Source organism: Leuresthes tenuis, unplaced genomic scaffold, assembly GCF_036924035.1.
Source record: "Leuresthes tenuis unplaced genomic scaffold, fLeuTen1.0.hap1 SCAF_16, whole genome shotgun sequence".
NCBI lineage: Eukaryota > Metazoa > Chordata > Actinopteri > Atheriniformes > Atherinopsidae > Leuresthes > Leuresthes tenuis.
The window spans coordinates 10,901,016-10,925,792 of record NW_027325370.1 but is presented as its reverse complement, the minus strand read 5'-3'; the positions used below and the strand labels follow the sequence as shown (position 1 = coordinate 10,925,792).

The 24,777-nt window shown below is 37.6% G+C and overlaps 1 protein-coding gene across 4 annotated transcripts in view; it reads right to left on the bottom strand.

The window, feature by feature from the left end:
- Positions 1-24,777, bottom strand: part of LOC140272459 (kazrin-like) — a 158,034-nt gene that overhangs the window by 105,038 nt on the left and 28,219 nt on the right. The window lies entirely within an intron of this gene.

Sequence of the window (24,777 nt, the reverse complement as noted above, 5' to 3'; positions counted from 1 at the left end):
TGTGTGATAGGAGCGTGTCAGTGGGAAAGCATGCCTGGGAATGTGTTGGTGTGCATGTGCGTGTGAGTCTGAGAGTTCCGTAACAGCATGTGTGTGTGTCTGTATGTGTCAGAGAGCCAGCACTGCCCCTGTGAAATGTGCACCCCGCAGCTGACTGTTGAAAGGACACAGAGCATTGAGAGATGACAAGAACCTTTTTAAATGGACTGTACCATTTGCAGACAAAGTAAAGGGGGAGAGTGGGCTAGTCTATACTAGCACATGGAAGTCACAGAACCTTAGCACAGCTGGCTTCAGGAGCAAATGCTGTAAGGCTCTAGAGTTGTGTTTTTGACTAAAATAAGTCACAGAAAGGTTCTGTAATCCAGTCCAAAAAAACTCAAATCAAACACGTTATTCTGTGTTTCTATAATGCATGGACCTCCTGCAGTGGACTAATGCACAAAGGGAAGGAAATCATTAGTTTGACAAAGGAGCAGTTGTGGTGACAAAACAATAACAGTTAAACAATCAAAGCTTTCTTCGCAGCATCACAGTGAGGAATTACTTGTGCAAACAAAGGCATTTTAAGGCTTTGCTTTAATGTTTAGGAGCATCAAAACACAACAGACTAACTGGCTAAATGTATATATAAATGTATAAATGTAAAGGAACGTTTCTGCATATTTCAAGTATAGACTGAAATTTAAATTCCAATGAAACTTACAATTTGATGTACAACAATCACAACAGTGTTAATACTGGAGTGCGTAACTTTTACGTGTCAATAAATTTCCGTTTCACTCAAGCCACTACAAGAGGAGATGATACAACGCTGATTAAGCCGTCCTCTAACACCTCACTGTATTTTTTACTATTTTTTCTTTTTGTATTTGTTGTCGACGGGCGACATTCCCGCGCTGGTGCACAGGAAATGACGCATTCTATTCGGTTTTACCTGACAATGAGAAGGGAGGGGGAGGAGAGCGCTGCTAGAAGCAACATGGCGGAGAACCCAAAGAAGCGACCAAGCGGTTCAGAAACAAAGAAACAAAATACTACTGTGTAAGTGTCAAATATTTATTTTCCCAAGTTTTGCATGTTGTTTGCTCTCCTACGCTGAGCTCCAGATAAATGCAGCAGACACCGTGACTGCAACCCTCATAAAGCTAAGGGTAATCACTCAGAGCGAATGAAACGTTAATGCTTCTTTCTCTCCTTTGCAGCATCACAGAAAAAGAGTTTGTTCAAAGCACAGTACCTGCTTCCAGGTAAAGAAAACAGTTCCTTTTATTTTAGAAGCATTGCAAGACAGTGACGTTTCTTTAAAAATGTCAGATATGTCAGAAATCAAATCAAAGCTTATAGGAAGGAAAAGCCACTTGAGGTTGCTCAGTTGCTCAAAGTTGCTCAATATTGAGACACTGGAGCTGACAGGGAATTAACAAGCCTGTCAATAGGAACTGGATACTAAAAAGGCTTGATGGATTAATGAATTGCTGCTTTTTTTTCTCTTTCCACTCTGCATTTTGTTTCATTTTATGCACAATATTACTCTTCTGTAGAGTATGCAATGGTAAATGAACAGGTAATATTGACAGCATGTTCCATAAGATCTTAATACATCTCCACATCTACTTTTATTTGTTTGGCTTTTTTTTTCAAATTCAGACAACATTTATTATTTTGTGGGATATATGTGGAAAAAATTAGGAATACTGCAAGTCAAACTCAGTTAAAGAATGCATTGAATAATAAATAAGTCACTCATATTTGATGCCATACACGAATACTTTAATCTACGTTAGTAAAAAACTGCAGCCACCTCGGTGCTGTGGACAGCACCTCCTCTTAACTAAAGAACTGAAGAGAAGTGGGACAATTTAGCTCATTTAAAAGTTAAAAAGAAAGCCTGAAGCCATCTCTGATGGTTTTGGGGTTTGTTAGTGCTGATGGAATTTGAAACTTGAATATTTGGAAATGCTGCATCAGTCCTGAAAAGTATGTAAAGGTACATTTAGATTTTAGAGCAACATAGTAAAACATCTCACTTTCAATGTTTCATATGTTCTATCAGTTATAAATCTCATCTATCAAAAAGAAAAAAAATCTGAACCAAGCTTTGGCTGCAAAGGTACGGTAAGGGGTATGACAATATTTTTAACTAGCATTCAATCGCAATCAACAATTCTACAGTTAAACCAAATACATGGTAGTGGGTGGGATTAGGTTTGTTGTCTATGCCCATCCTGAAGTCTGCAGCCAGATGGTCCTCTCCTCATCAGCACAGTTCTCTGCTGCAGCAGGAAATTCTTTTTAGTATTTCAGTTTACTCATAATCTTCAGTCAACACACAAGCTGAGATGGATTAGAGACATATATTTTTCTTAAGCATTCATAATGAGCTGCCTGTGGGCCTCAGGGATGAGTAAAAAGTAAAGCTGCCCCAATTCTCACTTCGCACTTTAACTCAATCCAGCATTTTTCATTTAATCTGACATCAGGCTGCCAAAGCATGCACACTCATTCAGGAGCACAACTTTGTAACTGTTTCACAAGGTTATACTTCATGAACAAAGACCCCAACCCATCCTGCATGTGGTGGGCAGAAATCAGCCCCCATGCCGTTCAAGCCAGAGTAGCGTAACTGAGGTGTGGTGCCTGAAAATGCTAAAGTAGTCCTAGGCGCTCTGTAAATGTGTTTTGTGGCCAGATATGAAACTTTTTTTTTACGATAAAATTTAACTTACTGCCTGTTACAGTATCCAAGCTAGGATATGGGGAACAACACATTCACATTATCTCATATGGTCTTCTGCACACCCGTTCATCCATCTGCCCAGACACCACTCACCCCTCCTGCTCCGTAAGTGAACATCATGTTGTTATTTATAGACGACCCTGCCGCTGCATATGATACATTAGTCACAGGGGAGGGCAGGCACACACAAACACACACACACTTACACACACACACATACAGTTGCTCTCACAAAGACACTCCAGGAGGCTAATAATCCCAAAGTCATTTGATGTTCATTAATGTAATTCATTTCTTGTCAGGTGTCGAAAAGACCCTCCCTGGTAAGACATCAAGGTATCTCAGTGTGTGAGTGGAGTTCTTTGCTTCTATTTATACATCTTCATGTGTATTATATCATTAAAGTGCTTATCTTTCTCTGGAACTTGTAACTACAAAATGTGAACAAAGTCTGAATATACTGCACAGCTCTGCTTGTGTGAGTAAAAAAGGTGGTTACCTGGTAACATTTTATAGAACTTACTTAGTGTAGCTGATTCACATCCTCATTGTGTACATCTAAAGGTGCCAAGTGGTTTATCGTGAGTTAAGATCAAGGCATGTACACACATATGTGGAGAACTTGATCCGTTTCTTTGTGAACATCATGTAAACGCACCATTGCTCAAGTTTCTTTCCTGGGGTCCTAACTGTGTGTACAGATCAGTGGAGTGAATCAGGACACAGCGGATCAGTAATTAGTGGGTGTGCTGGGAGTTTGGATTAGCATATGAATAGTGACGGCGAGCAGGGTCAACACTCTGCAACCATTCTTCAATGTGCTGCAGCTGAGCAGCCATACAGCAGGCATTTTGCAGCCAAGTTACTGGATTTCACCAATGCCTTACAAAAAAGTTATTGTACTGAGGCCTACATGCAGAAGTCTGGCTAAACTGATTATTTTACTTGTAGCAGTGGAAATTTATTTAAACATATTTATTTACTATTTACTATTCAGTACTTGGAGAAATCACAGGCATGATATTCATTGCCTGGAAACTATAAGAACTGAACTCAGTTGTGGTCGAAATAAAAAATAAAGAAAAGAAAAAAAAAAATCCACATCTGTCGCAACTTCTGTGTGAGGTCATTTATCAAAAGTGGGTTTTTTTTGTGTTTTTTCAGCTGAAAAACATTATGTGCAAAAACTTCTACAAAATAGAGATAATATGAAAATACATAATACAACTGATTTGATTTTTTTGGGGGGCACATCAAATCCAATTCAGGTTCCCAGATCGAAAAAGTCAAGGGAAACGCCAAGCAGTGATAGAACACTCTTAAATTAGGATTTGATAAGAGCATAAATGAAAGACTGATATGATTTTAATGAAGCTTACAGTGGTGTGTGTGTAAAAGTATTATCAGCTGCACGCCAGACAACACTCAACCTTTGCAAGCAGCCAGCTAAGAGCTGAGATTTGTCATTCAAAAAAAATACTAAGATAAGCTTAATCAATTAATCCTTCTACAGTCCAAAGTCGAAGCAAGAAAAAGACAAACAATAACACTCATAAACTTATAAAAGCATTCCGTCGAAATCTTCAATATGGGAATAAACATTCTGAATACCCAAAATGTGACACTAATCAAAATCTGGCATTTTTTATCCCATAAAGGACAGTATATTGTAGTGATTTTTTTCGTTCTGCATCAGAGGCACAGCTTTGCAGGAAATCTGAATACAGTCCATTGATACCTACACAACAATCTGTGTTCAGTGATTCAGACTATGCCTCTGCAATGCAGAGCTTATGGGCTGCAGCAAAATCACCTGCTCACTGATAGCATCTGGAATGGCCAGCCAATGAGGTGGAAAAGGTGCTGTAATGCAGGGCCTTGTCCGTGTGAATTATTTGTTCACTTTTTTTTTCTCCCTGATGTAAAAGGAAATTGTTTAATGTCCCCAGAGGAGTAAGGAAATTGAGTTTTTGTAGCTGAGCACTATCTTGATTTCTTATCAAGATCATCCTATCTTATAAGGTAGAATAGAGCAGAAAGAGTCTCGCTCTCCAGAGCCAGAGCCCACAGGACATACAAATAACAAACATGCACAGTGGTGGAGAATTTGAGGGACATGTTGCAAAGAATATTATCGCTGCTGTTGTGCAAGACTTACTGTACAAATTGTCACTTTCAGGCAAAGGCTTCAGTCAGGATTTGCTCAACATTTAGATATGTATGTATGTGAAGTATGTAATATATATGTAATGTATTGAGGCTGTAGATACTGCATGACAGGATAATAAGGATTTGGAAATATTGTGCTCTTATTCATATGAGGTCAATCTGATACAGTTCAAATGACAGTTTATGGATCTCTAAATTGACGCAGCAAAATTTCTACGTCAAACTATAAATAAAAAAAGTCCAAAATCTACTTCTCAGTCCATGATGATGAGATATTGACGAGATCAAACTCAGTGAAACAGACGAATCCAATTTGAAAAGATGCTTGACTTGATTTATGAAAATGTAAGAGGCAAAAATAAGAGAGGGATTGAATTAAGTCATAGTTTCAGGGTTCATTTCTACTTTATTGCAGATGCGCACATGGGCAGTTACAGGCATCAGGAGCAGCATCTACAGAAGGAAGTATGCCACGGATACACAAAATGAATCACATCAGCAAATAAATCTTTGTGTACAAGATTGTAAATGGAAAACCTCATACACGCCCTCTGATGATATAATTTATATTATGACTATTTAGAAATGAGATGGCCCACTGAGGAGTGGTTTCCTGTATCTGTGTGGTTTCCCTAACTGATACACCCTGTAGGAGACCAGCAGCAAGTCCAGTCTATTAATTCCATTATGAGAACCGAGCATGAGCACAGAGTCTGATCAATTCTTTCACCTTCATCCCTGAGGGAAATATTAAACGCTTTTACAAAAGCCACACATATTCCGAGCATTGTGACAGTAAACTTTTTTTTTTTTCACAAAAAAAAGATCACAAAAAAATTAATTTTGCAGCACATCCTTACAACAGTTGGCAACACAAATACCACTTTGCAAATACAAACTTAAATATATAAATATATGATAATCATGTACAACACATGCCAGATTTTATCCATCCACAGTGTTCAGAACACTTAAACGAGTGGATATCTATACTATTTTGGAACAATAGTATAGCTGGAAATGGATTATCTTGCAGCTGATGAGGATCTTTCATCACTTATACCTCAATGGAGTCTCAAACAGCCACAGACTTGCACAGTATAACACCCATGCACCACTAAACTTTGAATGATGAGGAGGATGTGACAAACTCTGAAAATGTGACGTGATTCTAGTGGTTTTACTAATTAAACTACAAAACCAATGCCATGTCTCTCTGTACCAGTTTTTGTTATAAAGGACAAAGTCTTTTCCCACAAATGAAGATGTGCTGTATGACACAAGCCAAGTAAAAAAACTCATTACACAGGTATAGGCCAACGAACAGAGAATGTCTTCCGTCTGAAAATACTGAATTAAATTCACTGTTTATGCTCAACTCTTGACTTCTTTCACTGTTTATTGTGTCTGAAAGTGGATGATACAGAGCAGCTGGAGGATGGGAGACCAACCAAGTCCCAAGGGATTAGACGGGGCAGCTGTATAGCTGAAAGGTCATAAATTTGACGCCCCCACACTGACACAAATGCTAGTTTGAGCAAACAAACTTCCCAGAGTGTTAGTACTGGACATTTGCTTAAAAAACTTAAAACGTATTAATACCAGTTTTGTACAAACGATGACCACCACCCAAATATATTTTGAGCAGATGAGTATATGGAATGTGGAGCTTTGGCCACGATGACAACCCATCACCTTGCAGTATGTTAGACAACAGCCGTTTTCACACATGCACTTTGACCCAGAAATCCTGTACACATTAGCTGGAGGTGCTAAATGCATCAATGAGTCAAACCACACTCTTTTACCCTTCCAACTCCTTCGTACAAGGTGTTAACAAAGTAGCTAATATTCTGGACAGTTTGTGACGAGTGTGTGATGATAATGTTTTCAGCATGTTTTTTTGCATCATGCCCTGCCTCTTGTGAAGTCTACCCAGAAAACACTCGAAAAACAGTGTATACTTACTCAACAAGTAAGGTTGATTTTTTTTCACAGCACTTCTATCATTCCATAGATTTTAACACTGGAGCAAAAAGAAGAGGCACTTAGTCTGTGTTTTGGAAAAGATAGGCATGACCGACTCGACTACTACTGAAAATGTAGAAGTACTTGTGCAACTTTGATATTTGTTTCTTGGCTCCATATCAATGAAAATCAGCATGGACAAAGACAAGGGTCTTCTTCCACCACTCAGGAGGTAAAGCTCTCCCTTGGACTCTCTGTTCATTGGTGTTTTTTGAGGGTCATTATGAAGATCCCTGAATCACTGAGCTGAGCGATCAGTTTGCAGCTGAAGTATTAGAGAAATAAAGGAGCAGTTGTTGCTCGTCTTAAATTGAACCTGGCAATGAACCAGGATGAGTTCCCTTTCGAAGGGTATAAAAGTAATGAAGGAATCATTGATCTTTGTTGTGCACCTCACCTTTTACTGAGTTCCTAAGGGGGTGAAATGCCTTTCTCCTGGAGAATTACTTATCTAATTTATTTGAAACAATAAGGATAATTGTGAAATGGCAGCTTGAGACTCACTAACCAACCAACTGTTGAACTAAGAACATCCAACTGAATAGGAGGATGACATTATTCACTTCATATCATTGGTTTTTAATGTTGTCGCTCACGGGAAAATGAAGAGTAATTATAAGTTTACTTTTCCAGTTAGAATTCTAAAATATATTCATTTTGCCGATGAAAAAAAAAATTCCACAAATACATGTGTGAAAAATATAGTGACAAGGTTTCTGTTAATACAGAATACAGACTATTTATTCTTTAGAGGTAGCGATAACAAAGGCTATACATTTTTATTAAAAAATTTATTAAAAAAAGGTGCCCTACTCTATCAGCGATATAACTGTCATATGGACAAGGTCACTAAATTCTGACGGGAGGTGGGGGGGGTACTTAACAATCATGCGTTGAATTTGTCTTTGTCTTGTTGGGTCTCGATTAATAGGCAAATCTTATCCCTCTAAATCAGCAACACTATTGGGTGAGCAACAAATTGTACGAAGTCGTACGATAAGACGTACAAATACTCTCTGCATCCACTGCATATTATTACTTTGCTTTATTCTTGTATATTTTTCACTATAAGTACATTATTTTTCTGTAAGTATATCAAACAAAGTGTCAGGAATAATAATCACCTCACTGACAAGAGTGACTTGTGTCAAGAGAAAAACAGGCTCCCGACAAGTAGAGATCATTGCAGCTGTTGTTCTTGTCACCACTAGCACTGCATGTGCTCTTGGGTGAGAAATAAAATACACAGATGCAGCCAGGTAAACACAGTTTGTTGACACATACAGATAAGTTTACTTCTTACCTCCTACGGGAGGTTTGAGCTGGGGAACTGTGCTACTGGAATATCTCACATCCTCATCCCATCTCCACTATTTTCTCTAATCTCTTGCTTCATTCACACTAAGCTCCTTCACACATTCTCCTGCCTTCACATGGCCATTGTCAGTGTGAAGCAGATCCAGACAGCAATGGCAAAGACACATTTTTTTCAGGTTCTCCATAAGACCCAACGTATGTCTGTTGTTGGTAAAAGCTCAAGGCTGATCTCGTACACAAACAGGATTGCAGGCTTTGATGGGAATTAAGATATGTAGTCCTTTGAAGTGGGACAAGCAGGGAACAAAACACACACATAGGTTTAAAGGCAACAAGGAAAATTCCTTTTATGAAGTTGGTACAGATTGTGTTTGTGTAGGAGATGATGGAAGTGGGTTTGGTACCTGAGCAGACATCTTAAGTTTCAAACAGAAATCTGGCCAAGAAAGAACACTTTTGTCCTGTTTAGACATGCAAACCCCACAGAAAGTATTCTTCTAGTGCTATTTTTTAATTCCTAAAACTGCACCTAAGTATTTGACTTACAGCCTGTACAAACACAACAATCTGTCCAGTTCATGTTGATAAAGGATGAATATTTTTTTCACCAAGTGAGGCTGGATTTAACCATTTGTGCAGTTGCATTTGCAATTAAAAAAGCACTAACGATTGAATCTAATTAATTATATTGAGAGCTTTTTGTGATGAGTCACATTTGAGGGAGTAGGATGGCAAAGGCTTTAGTTGTTTTTCATAAATTGTTCTGTCAAACTATAAGCAATTTAGTGAAATACTAAAAATGTATTTTTCTTTAACTTAATATTGCAGCTAACAACATTCAGTGGCAGAGCATGAGCTCATGAGTAAGCATTTCTTTTGTCTTACCAAATCTGTACATTTGTTCAAAGGAATGCATATAACTGCAGTAAATTGGAAGCAGTATCTAAAAGCTTCTTTAGTTTGAAGTGGCTCATTTCACATCGACTCAAAAAACAACAAGAACATAAAAACCTTTTCAAACTTCAAATGCAAAAGACGGCTGAGCAGATATTCAGAATGCAGTTCACATCTGCCTTAAAAATTAGTTGTAAGCAACAATGTTGGGCTGTGTTCTGTGTCCTCTGTTCAGTATGCAGGAGCCGTCATCCTGTGTGACGAGGACTGAGAGGAGCTGTGTTTAGGTGCTGTGGGGGGGTGATGCTGGCTTGCTGGCTTGATGCATCCTTTCAAAACTACTTCCCCTCAAAGGCATGGCACCCAGATGACAAGCTTTTCAACACTTCAACAACAAAGGTGCAGAAAAAATGTCTAAAAAGCCTATTCTGTCATTTTGATGAGAGATTTCAGACTAGACAAAACCTTAAAGGAGTTCAGAATTTCCCAAGTATATCTTCAGAACTGAAACTAAGATTCTTCTTTGGTAATGCTTTCATTTCTATATTAGTGGTGTTTTTTCGTGAACATAAGTCATCTATTGATTTGCCTTCTTGTTTATAGCTCACCTTATGGTTTGCCTTTGTTGTTATTTTTGCCTTTGTCAGTATTCTTAATTTTGTCATCACATGTCATCTATGGCTTAATGTCACTGAGACCAGCCTGTAAGTTCAGTAACTGATTGGTTTGGTCAGGTGTCAGGGTGAAATAGAGCTATTCACATAACAATGGAAATGTATTGGTCCAAGTTCTTATTCAGAGGCTGAATCGTCCCTGCCTTGTTCACTCCATTATATGGATATACGCCTATCGCGAGTAATCTAAATAGCTTCTGATGGACGCCGACTTTCGGCAAACTGTTTTCGGTGAGAAGATAAACGTATTTCATGCCAGAAATAAGGCCTAGGTTTAAAAATACCGGAGTTCCCCTTTAAAAGCTAAAAGTGCAAAAGACACATTATTGACATATTCAACCTGAAATCCATCAGATACATATGAATTAAAACAATCTAAAGCAGTCTCTTTGATCCCAATGTAATGTTCAAGTATTTGTAATATGATCTTGTGGTCAATGATGTCAAATGCAGCCCTGAGATCTAAAAGGACCAGCACAGAGACAACACCATTTTAAGACCATGTTATATATTAATTTCAGATGTAACATATGTCATTTGCTGGAAAGCAGTAAATGCAACTATTTTAAGCCCAAATGCTAATTCCAAAAACTTCTACTAAAAGCTGTTTAGTTTGAGTATTATGAACACTGGATAAATCTGTCACATATTAGAGGTCTGGATGTTTTGTGATGTACAAGTAAATCAGTGGTGTATTTAGGCTCTACCATTAGACCCAGAGGGAAAGAGATTTAAGGACCAGTGAAATGTGCTCCACTATCTTGGCGCTATTGAGAAGTCTGGCAGCAGCATTCCTGATGAGCTGGAGTGATCTGATTTATTTTTTTTTACAAAGACCTATGAAGACCTCTTTACAATGACAGAGCTTGCTGAAGAGGAATGCCTGTAAAAGTAAATCTGTGGTCTTAAACAGAAGTGTAACATACTGTACTAAGCACATAGGTAAAAACAGGACCACTCCTTGCTGTAAGTTTTTAGATTTGTGCTTTTGTCATCACTGCATTTGCATCATTGAACAAAAGACACCTAAAACAAGAGTGAGCAGGAGCTGTGAATGATTTGGCAGGTTTTATTTCACCAAAAATACAAATAAAGTATTCTGTCACGGTGCACACCAATCTAAAGGCTTTATGACTGTTTTTGATGTCTAATTATTCCAACACAAAAACTGCCAACAATTCAAATTCAGTTCAACTTTAAGCAACCCTGATTGTTTCTGCTTCATCAGATGCATGCTGAAAACTATCAATTAAAGGTGTTTTCTTTCTCTACAGTCCCAAAAAGCAGTTTAAAAAAAATTCTGCATCGCATTAAAACAAGCATATGTAAATCTGACCGAAGGCGTTTTACCGTTTATGATTTTGCACTAAGCTCTAAGCACTTCCAAAACACTATGCCAGGCAGCTCCATACTATGCCTGAATGCCTCCTGCATAAACAAGCAGAGAACCAAAGGCACAGCTTCTGATCAATGAATGTGCGGCTTACACTGTAGAGGAAACGTGCTACTTTGTTCACTCGGCCTATGACTTAGGGCCTAAGACTTAGAGTAAATATGCTTTACTCGAAGAACAATTGTTCTTTCGAGTTTGCTCTCACAGTTCCAACTCCAACAGACTCTAGGTAAACAGTAGCATAAGCTAGTCATGTCTCATCTGTTCAACTCCAAATTATACAGCTATAATTCAAGCTTTACCATTTTAAATTAAAACAGGGAGCTAATATTTCATGTGTATGTCCAATGTTTTTGTATTTTTTTAAATGTCCTTTAGAAATCAATAACCAAAATCTAGTATTAACACCCACTCAGATGTTTGAGTGAGTCAAAACCATCACTTTTAAAAAATAACTGCCACATCATGCAAAATTCAAACTGAAGTTGGATTAACAATCCTGTAAAATCCATGTTCATTCATGTATCAAATTCAGTACAGGGCAAATGAGTTGATCTAGTGAAGCATACCAAATTTCTTTGTGTAAATGAATGCAGTTGGTGTCAAAGCCTAATGTTGTTTACACTTATTTCATTTGCAGCAGAATTAAGCAGGCCCCCATAGTCATTGTGACTGCAAAGAACAAACCATAATCAATTACAGGAATGGGGAGCGAAACCTCTAAAAGCACCGTGGGGAATCAGCTTTTCCATCACTTCTGGCATTACGTGTCATACTTCTACTTAAAATATGCAGATCGTTGCAAATGAACTCATTACTTCTGGATTTATATTAGCATTGAGTGCTCACTGACTGCCTGTCAGTGTGTTTATTGAAAAAATGAAATAGGGACACTTCTGAGTGTCATTACCATCTGAGCCAAGGACACACCTGTATTGCATGTGTTTATGTTGCCATATGGGAGAGCTAAGTGTAAAACAAAAAGCGCTGACATCAGTGATCCTTGTCATGATGCTTCCTGTGTTCTAGATGATACAAGGGACAGAAAATGTGGTGGATCTGTTCACAGAAAGAGGACATTAGGTTGTTCATAATTTAAATAAATCATCTTTCTGTACTGGAAAGAACATGATCAGAATAGATGGAGTACAGTGTATATAAATGGCTAGAATAACATATGTTGACCTGCTCCACATTGAGCAGGCAGCTGGTTCTTTAAAAAAGTTGTCACGAGACCAAGGAGAATCACGAGGACATAATTAACTTTTCAACCCTCTGAATATTAAAGTGGACTTGAAGCCTGTTTTTTCAACATGTGTAACTGGGAAAAACCCTGAATAACAACTGAGAAGAATTGAATAAAAAGGTTTGGATGTTTCCTGCTTTTACATGCAATAAATGTACCAGCTTTGGAGATACAGCATTTCAATAGGCCACAAACATATGTTAGCCATGCATGAGACATCATATGTTGTATTAAATCCAGATCTAAAGGTATGATTCTCCTAATGAAAAAAGTTAGCAATAAAAACTACCCCCTGCATTGATGACGCAGTAACCTAAATTTTTTGCTTTAAGCACAAGATGACAGAATAACACAGTATATACACATTTTCTCCTGACTACTCTGCCTGTGATGGTTAATCACACATGTATCCTTTTTAAATCTAACTGTAACGCGGTGCCAGATAAACGGTCAGTCTGTCTGACTCCAAGCTGTCAGAGAAGCACATGGCCCAAAATCCCCCAGCTACATATAGATGTGTTTAGTAAGCAAAAGAAGAAGAGGATTATTTTAGTGGAGTGGTGACATATGAGTTCATATGTAAAACAGTAAAAGAAAATGTATTTCACAGACTAATATGAAGAATCAGAGTTTCAAGATATCACATCGTTGTTACCAGTCCAATCCAGAGCTCTGCACAGTTTGACCAGTCTGCTAGCTGGGTAACCAAATATGACTTTGGAGAACATGCTGAGCCCCCCATGTAAGGTTAATTATAATGAAGTTGTAAAGAAGTAAAATGAGCTCAAGGGTAAGTTTAGGCAAAATCTATATGCATATATAACACATTTTCTGGTGGAACTGGAATGGTTTGCCTCTGGTCTACTCTCTGTGCTCTCGTTCAACGTATTCCCAAAAAAACAAAAGTCTCAAAACTGTTCTCAAAAACACGTTTTTCAATTAATTTTTCAAACACAAGTCTGACAGACTGACTGAAAAATTTCATGAATGCAGCTGACAAAATGAACATTTTGACATTAGGTTGATGATCCTTCTGACCAAGTTAGGTCACAGCTGTGAGGTTTGAGGAATGTAATAAAACTGCACATCAGTGAGGAACAGGAAACTCGCCTTTGGAGGGAGAACGGGCTCTTGTGCTCAACGGGCTGTTCTGGTGAGCGTCTACAACAGAAAGTAGCAGAGGTTTGTCCAAAGAGTCAACAAGAAACCTAGTTACTTTATTTGTATTCTTTTCTGTCTTTTTTTTTATAATAAAAAATTTGTTGTTGCAAGACAGTTGCAAGCATGGCTGCAGGTCACACTTACTCCCAGACACAGAGGGAAAGGGAAGGAGTAGAGTTGTGCTGAGAATGAGAGGAGAAATAAAGGTATGAGTTTATAGAGAATATAGGTATTGTCAAAGGTTAAAAATTGATATAGACTGAAGAGTTCATACACTGCCCTGCCCAAGATGTCCCACATTATAGGCTTTTTTAAAAAGGAAATGTAAGTCTGACCTGTTCACAGATTGTGACTGTTAGGTTCAGGTCCTACTGAGAAGGCCAGAATTATTTTGTTACAATTGGCAGCTATGATTCTGAGTGAGAGGTCATGACTTGTGGAGTTCCCCAGAGGTCAATTCTGGGACCTCTTCTGTTTAACTTGATTATGCTCCCTTTTGGTCAGATATTACAGAACGTTAACATCAATTATCACAGTTATGCAGACGATACACAACTCTATGTGTTTCTGTCACCAGACTGCAGCCCAGCAGACCTACTGTGTCAGTGTCTGAAGGAAATAAACACCTGGATGAGAGAGAATTTTCTACAATTAAATGAAGACAAAACTGAGATCATTCTGTCTGGTAGCAAAGAGAAGAGGGTCAGCATTGGTAAATATCTTGAGACTTGTGCCCTTACAATCACTGACCAAGTTCGTAACCTTGGAGTGTTGATAGACTCAGACTTTCAGCAGCCACATCAAAGCTGTCACCAAGGCAGCTTTTTACCAACTCAGAAACATCAACAGAATTACCTTTTCTCTCCCTAAAAGACCAGGAGAAACTCATCCATGCATTCATCTCCAGTACACTCGATTATTGTTATGGTCTTTTAACTGGACTTCCCAAAAACAGCATTAAACATCTGCAGCTCATCCAGAACGCTGCTGCTAGAGTTTTAACCAGGACTAAGAGATCTGAACACATCACACTAGTTTTAAAATCTTTACACTGGCTTCCAGTCAGTCACAGAATAGATTTTAAAAGCCTACTGATCATTTAGAAATCCCAGAACGGTTTAGGCCCAAAATACATCTGTGATATGTTCAGAGAATATAAACCCAGCAGAGCTCTTAGATCCAAGGACTCAGGACAGCTTATGCAGTCCAGAGTCCAGACTAAACATGGAGAAGCAACATTTAGCTGTTATGCTGCAAACAAGTGGAACAAACTGCCAGTGGAGATTAAACTGTCACCAAATGTAGACATTTTCAAATCCAGGTTAAAAACATTTCTTTTCTCATTTATTAATGAATGAAATCTGCACGCTATCTTTTAACTTATCCAGACTGTTGCTTATTCTTAATCATTTTGATCATTTTGTTTGTTTCTATTTATATTAAGTGTAAAGCATGTTGACTTGTTTTGTACATGAAATGTGCTATACAAATAAACTTGACTTGACTTGTTAAGTTTTAGTGTGAATTATTACACAGCTCTTTTATTCCACCTTACCTGTATGTCCCTGGTTAGTTGTTGCTTACAGCTGTTTCCCTGTGTGTGTCGCAGCTTTAAATCCAGTTGTGGTGCTACTGCATTGATAATGCTTTCATGCAATGGTGTTACTATTTCCAAAACTGCCTGCAATGTGGCCGTTTATTTTCAACGTGTGCTATCAGGGCATGTTTATAAAAATCCAAACAGCCCATGTGCACATAATCATGGACTGGGCCTTTGGATGCATTTACAGGACTGATATAACAGCAACTCTAGATCTATTTTGTCAAAAATCAAAAATGCTTTGAGTATCTCACTTACCTCATTATAAGACCCTGAAAAGGTTAATCCTCATTTTAAAAAAAAAAACATAAATTTTTAACATTTGTCTGTCATTGAAATAAATCAAAACAATGAAACAGATTGTAAACATTCCCTCTCAATTTTAAAAAGTAATCTTATATCACGACTAAGTTTGTGGCTGCTAACAATCTTTTTAAATGCTATATGTCATTTGAATTTGCTTTTATAATTAATAAATAATGTGCAATTTTAATATATTTACATATCGCTTACAAAGCACCCAATTAAAATGTATGAACAACAACAATTATAATAACACATAAATTTGTTTTTTCCTCCTCTATGGCCTATTGTGCATAATTCCCACAATTCATTGGGACAAGACTCACAGGTGAATCTCAAAGGCACATAAGTGATCAATTTGGGGTAGATGTCTGGAGGAAGAATCCCTATGAATAACAGCCTCCCTCACTGCTATTTACTATTGTGTCAAAAGGAGCCAGATAGGAGGTAACTCATGGGAGAATCCGAATGAGAGCAGAGGAAATCAGAGATAGCCAAAGTGTAATTATCTCAGGGACAAAGAGGAAGATAAAAAAGGGACAGGAAAAGGAGGAGTCCAGAAATCCTATCCATGTGTCAATAGCTGTGTCCACAGCCAAAGATGCAGCTTAAAAAAGCAGAATTAGACAAGACAACAAAAAAACCTTATGGAACAAAAAGAAACCTGATTTTTTTTCTTCTTTGAGAGCTAGAAATAAGATGGTTACAAGGAATTAGTAATGTGATTGACACATCCCCCCCCCCCCTTTTCATTACTTTGTTTTTTACAAAAAAGGAGAGGAAAAGATTAAGAAGTGTTCTCAGCAGGACTCAGTCAAGCGAATGATCAATATTCAGCAACACTCCACAGTGATGAGTCATTCACCTAATGATACATACTGGATCAATGGTCTGCTGCTGAAAAATTCAAGCAATTCTTACTCTTTGCTGAATGTAGACCCTCTGCAAACATAATGAATATTTTATGACGATGGCACCTATTAGCATCTGACTGTGTCATTCTTATCCAATAAAAAAATTGCCAAGATCATTAATGGTGCTGAGGCAGTCTCATATAAGTCTTTCTGACTGAGGCAGTTCCAGAGCTGGTATGGAGCCAGGACCTAATCTCATACAAGTTCTTTGCATTTTGACAGCCAAGGAGATCAGAAGATCAGAGAATATTTTACTGTATGTCAGGAGGGGAGGACTGAGAGGGAGTTTAAAACAAAATTAATCCAGTGCACTGAGGACGAATATACTAATGTAGTGAAATAGCACAGAGAATGCATAGTAGGTATGTGTGTGAGCCCTAGCCGTGTACATTTTTCTAACCACGTAATTTGTAAAAATTGAAACCTAAACATATATATGTAACTTCTAACCTTCACCATATGTGATTAAGAGTTAAGTAGAAAAGTAAAAGGACTGTATAAAACTAACCACCACACCATCATGCAGTGCCGGTATCAAACTAACTGGTCTTATATGGAAATAGGTGGGTAACGCCTTCTTTCTACTCAGAAGTATTTGTGGCCCAATAAATAGTGTGGCATGTGTGGAAAATGCAGATGAATATGTAAGATTTGAGACTTCAGTATAAATGTCATTACTTAAGGAGATGCTGTGAGACATCGAGTGGGAATGTCATCACATAGTAAGACATATGTAGACGTTCAACGTCAATGTAATGACACATTGAGATGTAAGCTGCATCTCTATGGGGAACTGAGAGAGAAAAAACGTATGTCCTTTGTACAATTTCTGAACCTTTTTTGTAAGATTTTGCATTTAGGACTGAAGCAGTTGTAACATCTTCTGTTATAAGAGCGAGTTGACTGAGATGGAGCTATGGTGGCTCTCGAGCCCACGGAAATCCAGATGAGTCTTTACACATCACACAAGTTGAACCAACTCAAACTAACACTAGTACCAGCCCAGAACTAGTCTCCAGACTGTGTTGCTCAAAACTAAGTAAGAGTTCCCCACGTATGATCTGTCATTCAGGACATTTATACATATATACTTATATAATCTGTCAATCAGATACATCAAGTTCTCTCTTATTTGTTTGCATAGCGGTGTGAGAATTAAACAATGGCAATGAGCCACCCTGCTCATTTCCTGCACAAGACATCAAAGTGAAGCCGTTCCTTCTATTTCAATGCTGCTGTTTACATACTGTGTTCATCTGACCTTTTCAAGCATAAGTCTGCAAAACACACGGGAATTGAGACGCACAGACTCTGACCTTTTTCCTTTTTAATTTGGCAGGAGTTCAGTCCAGTAGGGAAGTTATCAGACCTTTCTATCAAAATTAATGTGAATCGACATCAGTCAAACACGACTGTAGTGCTGCACTCCCCTGCTTGTACCTGGGTAATTAACCTCAGCAGAACCTTGTACAGATCATGCTAATTCTACCTTTGCTAAAGTTATTTCGATTTACCTCAATTAATGTACGCATTAAACATATTAAACTAATCTTACAGTATTAATTGAAAAATGTCAATCATTTTCCTCAATAGTTCACCATTTGTGTGACTAATTTCTCATGCCATGTCTGGAACTGAAATCTAAATTACTGCAAGCCATTAATGCAAACTAAGGGGAGACAGCTACTACACCCACGTTTGATAATCATTTTGTCTTAACAAAGGCTGCAGCTAAATGGTTGATGGTAAATTCTACTGTCCGAGCTGCAATATCCTCTTCTCTGCAGCTGGGTCATCTCACTCTCTTCATGCTTAAAAACACTGTCTATGAGGATAGGATTAAAACAGCAAAAGGTTTACCTATTTTTACATCTATAAGGTCGATTATGTACAGTTATGACTATTAGTTAATGACCGTTCATTTGTTGATCAAAACAACCCAAATTTAATACAAACTTTGCTTGCACAGTTTTGTATATACGTAGAATTTTAAAAAATGTACTATTCTTATTGTTTCATGAAATATTGGTTGACACTTTACAACAGTAATGCTTTTACTCTTTTCACTGACAGCACTGAGTTGCAAAAGGAAACAATGCTAAGTCTGTCTTGAGCTAAACAGTGCTCATTCATGAAGTGAATAAACAACCCCCTGGACTCCTTCTAAGAACTGTATGGTACAGTTCTATGAAAGTACCACCGAATTAATTCATTCTCACTAGTCTGCACCGTGCCCAGACTGAGCAGTGGATCAGAGCCGTTGGTTTGCTCGGGGCTGGCTTAAGTAGAAAAACCTGGCAAATGAAAGTCCGTAATTGGACATGTACATCTGTAGTAACACTCGGACTGCTGAAGGTGTTCTTCGGTGACCATATCCTCTAGAAATGGTCAGCTTTGGACCGTGCTAACCTCAGAATGAACCAAATCAAAAACATGATAATGATCTCTCACATGTAAGCATGAGCATGTGTAAATCTTGAATTATCAGCTTTGCTAATTATCAGTTTTTGCTAAATAATGACCAGAATAAGCCCACTAAAGTGCAGGCGCTGCATCCTACAGTGATAATGAAGACAACCCTAAGTCATCCCTAACTCTCTCAGTGAATGTCCATTTTAGCAACCACACACATGACAGAGTTGTCACTGACCTGTATTTATGTTGTTTTTGTCAATGTCCACAACAGGCTGCCTCCCAGGAAAGCATACTGAAGGTTTGCCGCACAGCTAAATACAAAATGTTTTGTGGAATTTTTTTTAGATTAACTTTATTTGGAAATTGCTGCCCATTTCTTTGTTTTTGCCTATGAGGACTTTGTGCTGTCTGTATATGAAGTTTGGCATTTGGCCATACCAACTGGTATTTCTTGGAGCTAAAAATGGACCATGTTTGGACAAGAGTAACATTTGAAACCTGCCTTGACAAAAATATGTGTCTTTGTGGCCTAATATCTACCTAATTATTGGATTATTTTCAGTAGGACCACCAACACACTGATAACAAGAATTAACTTCATCATTAATTCATCATTAATTAATTCATCATTAATGATAAACTAAATGATAAAACTTTCCCAGAAACGTCACGTGTCAAATGCGACCAGGGGTCTGCTGTTCATGCTCAGTGACATAATCATGTAAGTTGCATCCATGTCCAAGACATGATAACACTGTCTGAAAGACATGTCCACTCACATTTGAAATAATATTTTTTATATTATCACAATATATTCATAGAATGAAAACAAAATTCTATAGTTATTGGTCTGCTACATAGTATCATGCATCAGAATCATTACAGTATCACAATTGGGTATGCCCTGGAAAAAGATATTAAAATGGAAATATGAAAGTAATGTCAAACATTCATATCCATGAGCTCCATGTGTCTGTTCTGTGTTTCTCTGGCTATAATTCCTCAGACACTCTCTGTAAGCCATATCTATTCATAGTGTCCTCAAACCAGCAAAGCTTTTAAGAACAATGACTACACACTGAGAGGTGTGCATAATTTACCTGGTGTCTTATTTGATGTTAGTTTGAAATTTATTGATTTAACCCTCAGATGGATTGCAACAACAGGAGTGTGTGTTCATATATATTCATATATGTTATATATATATATATAGAACATACTTGATGTACTGTAAAGAAAAAGACAGGAAGTTAGCCTCATAAGGATTCAGGAAAACACATGGCTAGTCCAATAAACTTACCAGCTAAATAGGACAGCAGAGAGATGTATAAATATATAAATATTTCAAATACTGATCTAGGAAATGTGATAGCAAACTGCATATTTGCTTCAGGATATTGCTCTGGCCTTGTTGGCTTATATCTATCTATGCAACTGCAGCAGCTCTCAGCCTGGCAACACATCCCCATCACACAAACCATCTAATAACTCATGTCAGATAGTCAGAAGCAACACAATATTACCTTAATCCCAACGTGTTCCCTCGGGAGCGACACCCAATCAAACCAGCTTGTCTTCTACCATCCAGATCATGTCATACTAATAACGTTACACACTCAGACAAGCTTATAGGATTACTGCCTTCTCTGGAACCTAGAATATGTGCTAAAAACAAACATGTGAAGGAATAGCAAGATGATTATGTCATGTATATATATAACAAACTTGTTATGTAAAAGCCAAAAAAATCCCAACAAACTATACTTAGGTTTAATCTTAAAAGCCTGAAATCTAAACTGCTATCCTCCACATCTGTAAATGCAGATTAAATTAAAGAAATATGAAGCTTTTTGATCATTTTTGCTCTCCTGTGTGAATAAACACAAGTGATCTCAGTCATGTCCAGTTATCCAGGGGAGGCAGCTGGTTACCATCAATAAAGCAAGGTGCACTCATTTAGCATTTCAAATGTGTTGGCATGTGTTTTGCATTTTCTGCTCCTGATTACAGAAACGGGAGAGGAGGTTTAGCTGATACTGAAAGCCTCAGGGAAAGAGGACACAACTGCCTGCAGAGAAAGAGAGAGGCATTTGTTCTAATTTCATATTATCTATTGGGGGAGGCTGAGTTATCAGAAGAAGATAAAGTGAAGAACTCTCAGGCGTACCCCGACACAGTCAGCAAAAGTACAGAAAAGGAGCCTGCTTTGATGACTCTTAAACAGAAATGAAAGAAATAGTGTAGGAGGAAGACAGAAGCACAAGATGTGTTTACATCAATGAGACACATACAGGATGAGACAGAAGGTCCGGGTAAGAGACAGGGTTAGACTTGGAACTTTTGAATATCAGAGTGTGGCAAAACATTTAGTGTTCTTCATGCCTTTATACTTTTGTGGTGTTGCTGCTTTGACTCGGTTCGAAAGTTTGCTGGAACTATTGCTATTGACGCATCAGGTCATATCCATTAAATATACCATAAATATGGTTAAAACATTCAGTCTACTGATAACTGATAACTGGTTTTGAGAGGTTGACAAGGCTAAGGATGAATTGACAATGTCAACATTTCTTAAAGAAACTTTTTATTTAACTTTTTCATCTATTTAGATTTTGATATACAATACAAGCAAAGACAAAGTGACTATGTAATGCTTTTTCATGCATAAAACTGTATGTAGAGGTAGAGCTGATATGCTTGTAAAAATGGCTAAACTCAATATTTCCATCCTCTCAGATATGCAAGTTTACTGGCTTTTCTTCTCAGTAATACCATATTCCTCAAATTAAAACCACGATTCAATTAACAGCCATGCTTTTATGATGGCGGGGGTGGCGCTGACATGAACAAATACGAGACAGTAATACGGGTCATTACAATGTGCATACCAAAGAATACAAATTGCAGTTTAAACCACTTTCATCTGATCAACTCAGTTACATCGCCATGACATTATTAACATTTTATTGAACCAGATCAAACATTTTGATTGACCATTTGATTCCTTCAATTTGAACGACTTCAGATCAATCTGTTGAAGTGTTGCATACAGCAGCCACACACATCATGTCTATCCAATGGAGGGTTTCTATCCAATTAAATCCAGAGGGGATTTCAATTTGATATGGTCCAGGATGAGTTAAGTGTGTAGAAGCAGCTTGACAAGCTAATAGTTTGGATGCTCATTTGCTTCTTCTTTCTAGGTACTCGTGTCCTCCCATAGTATAAAAACATGCACATTGTGGTTAATTAGTTACTCTAATTTGACCTTAAGAGTGAGTGTGAGAGTGCATGGTTGTTAGTTTTATTTGTCTCTGTGTTGGTCCAGGGTGTACCCTGCCTCTCGCTGGATGGCTGCGAGGATGGGCTCCAGCCCCAACCCCCCCGCAAAACTGAATTGTATTAAGTGGGTATATCATTATGAATGAATGCCATCAAAATAAGTCAAGATAGAAAAATATGTCAAGTCATACTACCACCGGGAATTAGAACTAGAGATCTGTTCCAGCTAAAGGGCTGCTCCTAATAGAGGCATGGTTTCCTAAGCCATGAAGAACCAAATGAAGGATAAAGGCCTTGGGCTCTACATGTAGAATTACGCCATTTTCAATTTAGAACCTTTGGCTGTTGATAAGACAGAGAAAGCATTATGGTGTTAATGTTTTCTGAATTTCCACAAACTACTTTTAGGGTGGGTACAGACATGTTTTCAGTCAGGGGTATGAAAATCGCATTTCCTCAAAACACTCAGTGAGCAACTGAGTCAATAACAGACAATTCAGATACTCAGTCCATCAACAGTTGCCAGACAGCAAAACAACCAAACTAGCACTGACCAAATAGCGTTATCAATAAGACAAACTAAAGCAACCAAACTTAAAAAGAAACAATACACATTATATGACGCATTCATGGTGGATCATGCCAAAACACCATCATGGCTCCTTTTTTTGTGATGGGAAAACTGATTTTGCACTGCAAATATTGAACTATCTCAGACTAAAAGTGAAATTTATCAAACAGTAAATACGTTTACATGATGCTTAGAAAATAAAATAAAGTAAGTTATTGTTGATCTGTACATCATCCACAATTCCATCTTTTTGGATCTTTTTGTAAGCACTGTCGAGCATAAGTGTGTATTAATAAAGCTGACTTCCTAGTGAAGCTGCTCGCTTTCATATATAGTTCTTTTTCTTTTGTTAGATGACCTCATGCATCAGAAATTGAGAAGGCATCTATGCTGAGTGACTCTCCTGCTTCAGTATGACACTTGCACCAACCTGTGGGTCACACACTAAACTCACTGAATTACAATTATAAGTATAGTTTCACAAGTTGTGTCTGAATTGCAAGCGATAACATCAGAAACATCTGCTAATGCCCCTTCCCAGACTTAAATAACATGAATCCATTATCCTGCCTCAAGTTCAGAAATTAATTTAAGTACATTTTTATCCATATCCAATCTACTGCCATGGCAAATCCTTTGAAAATGCCTCAATGAAATAGGAAAATGTTACACATTCACAGGGAGTGGCATTGAAGACATGCACATTGATGAGTGGAGGGAAAACGTTATCTCATTGAGGAAAACTGTGTTCACCTTGAGGAGGTCAGCTTTGTACTCAGAATCAGAGGTCCTCTCAGGGAACAAAAACTTAATCTCATTTAGTCTGGTATTTAACCACAAGGAGATCTATCCTGTCTTCTTTAAGAGTCTGTAATTACTACTCAAGATCGAACACAAGACTGGTTTCTCTCTCTACATTTGGCATCATATTCAAATAATTTCTCCTAAGTAAAGCACAGAAGGCAAAATCATGAAAGAAATACCTAAAATCAATATTTGCTCTGCCTATTGAGATTGGTGCATTTTTTAATACCCCAAAAAGCTGATTTTGTTTCATACTTGAAGCACAAAGCATGACAATATATAGGCATTAGTTAAACAGGTGCCCACAAATGCTTCAGAGTATCATTGTAACTGCAGGAATGTGTTTTTAACTCAACTAGCTAGTTTTCAGAACCATCTTATTGCAGTCAGATTATAGTAAAAGTACCTTAAACAAGCTATAGCTGCTATGCTTTTTAATTTGCTTTCAACAGAAGGCTAATTTGCTACAAAAAACACCATTAAATTGAGGACCATGCAGTATCAGAGATCTGTTTGACTAGGTGAGAGTAAATTGCAAATGGGCCTATTTATTTAACTGTATATCTCTTCCTCTGATTTACTCTGGACATTTGTGTAGATGGATGTAATCTGAGGAACTGAATCACAACAATATTACAACTTAGCTGTCAAGCACGTTCAGTTTCGTTTGGCTGAAGACCAAGAAAATATTTTATTATATTTTATTATTATGATTATTTTTGTAATTCTAAATGTTGTCACCTTAACAGCTGTGAGCTTTAATGACTAAATCTCTTTGTTGCTCTGAGGGTATTGGGCTGTTTCATTAGAAGAGAACTCTGAGAAGAATCTGGCCTCTGTTTTACCTTTTTCTCTTTTTTAATGTAAATTTCGATTTAATGTTTTTATGTTCTGTGTAAAGCTATTTGAATCACCGTTTAATTGTGCTATAAATGAATTTGCCTTGCTTTGCCAAAAAAACACTGAAACAATGAAAAACACATGAAAAATAACTTGGGACAGTTGCAACCCAAAGTCCAAGCGTTGCACAAGGAATTCTTATCTTGAGCCTTCCATAAGAGCTAATAAGCTTTTCCCACAGCTGCACTACCCTGATAAGTTCTTTAAAACTCATGAAAGAGAGAGAACTGACCTCAATTCACGCTTAAACGCAACTTGTTAATGATCTCAAAGATAAAACCAACCTAAATTGTTTTTTTTGTTACAAGCACTGAAGAAGTGATTACTCAAAAACAAAACATAGCTGAGTCCTGTATTTCCAAGTTT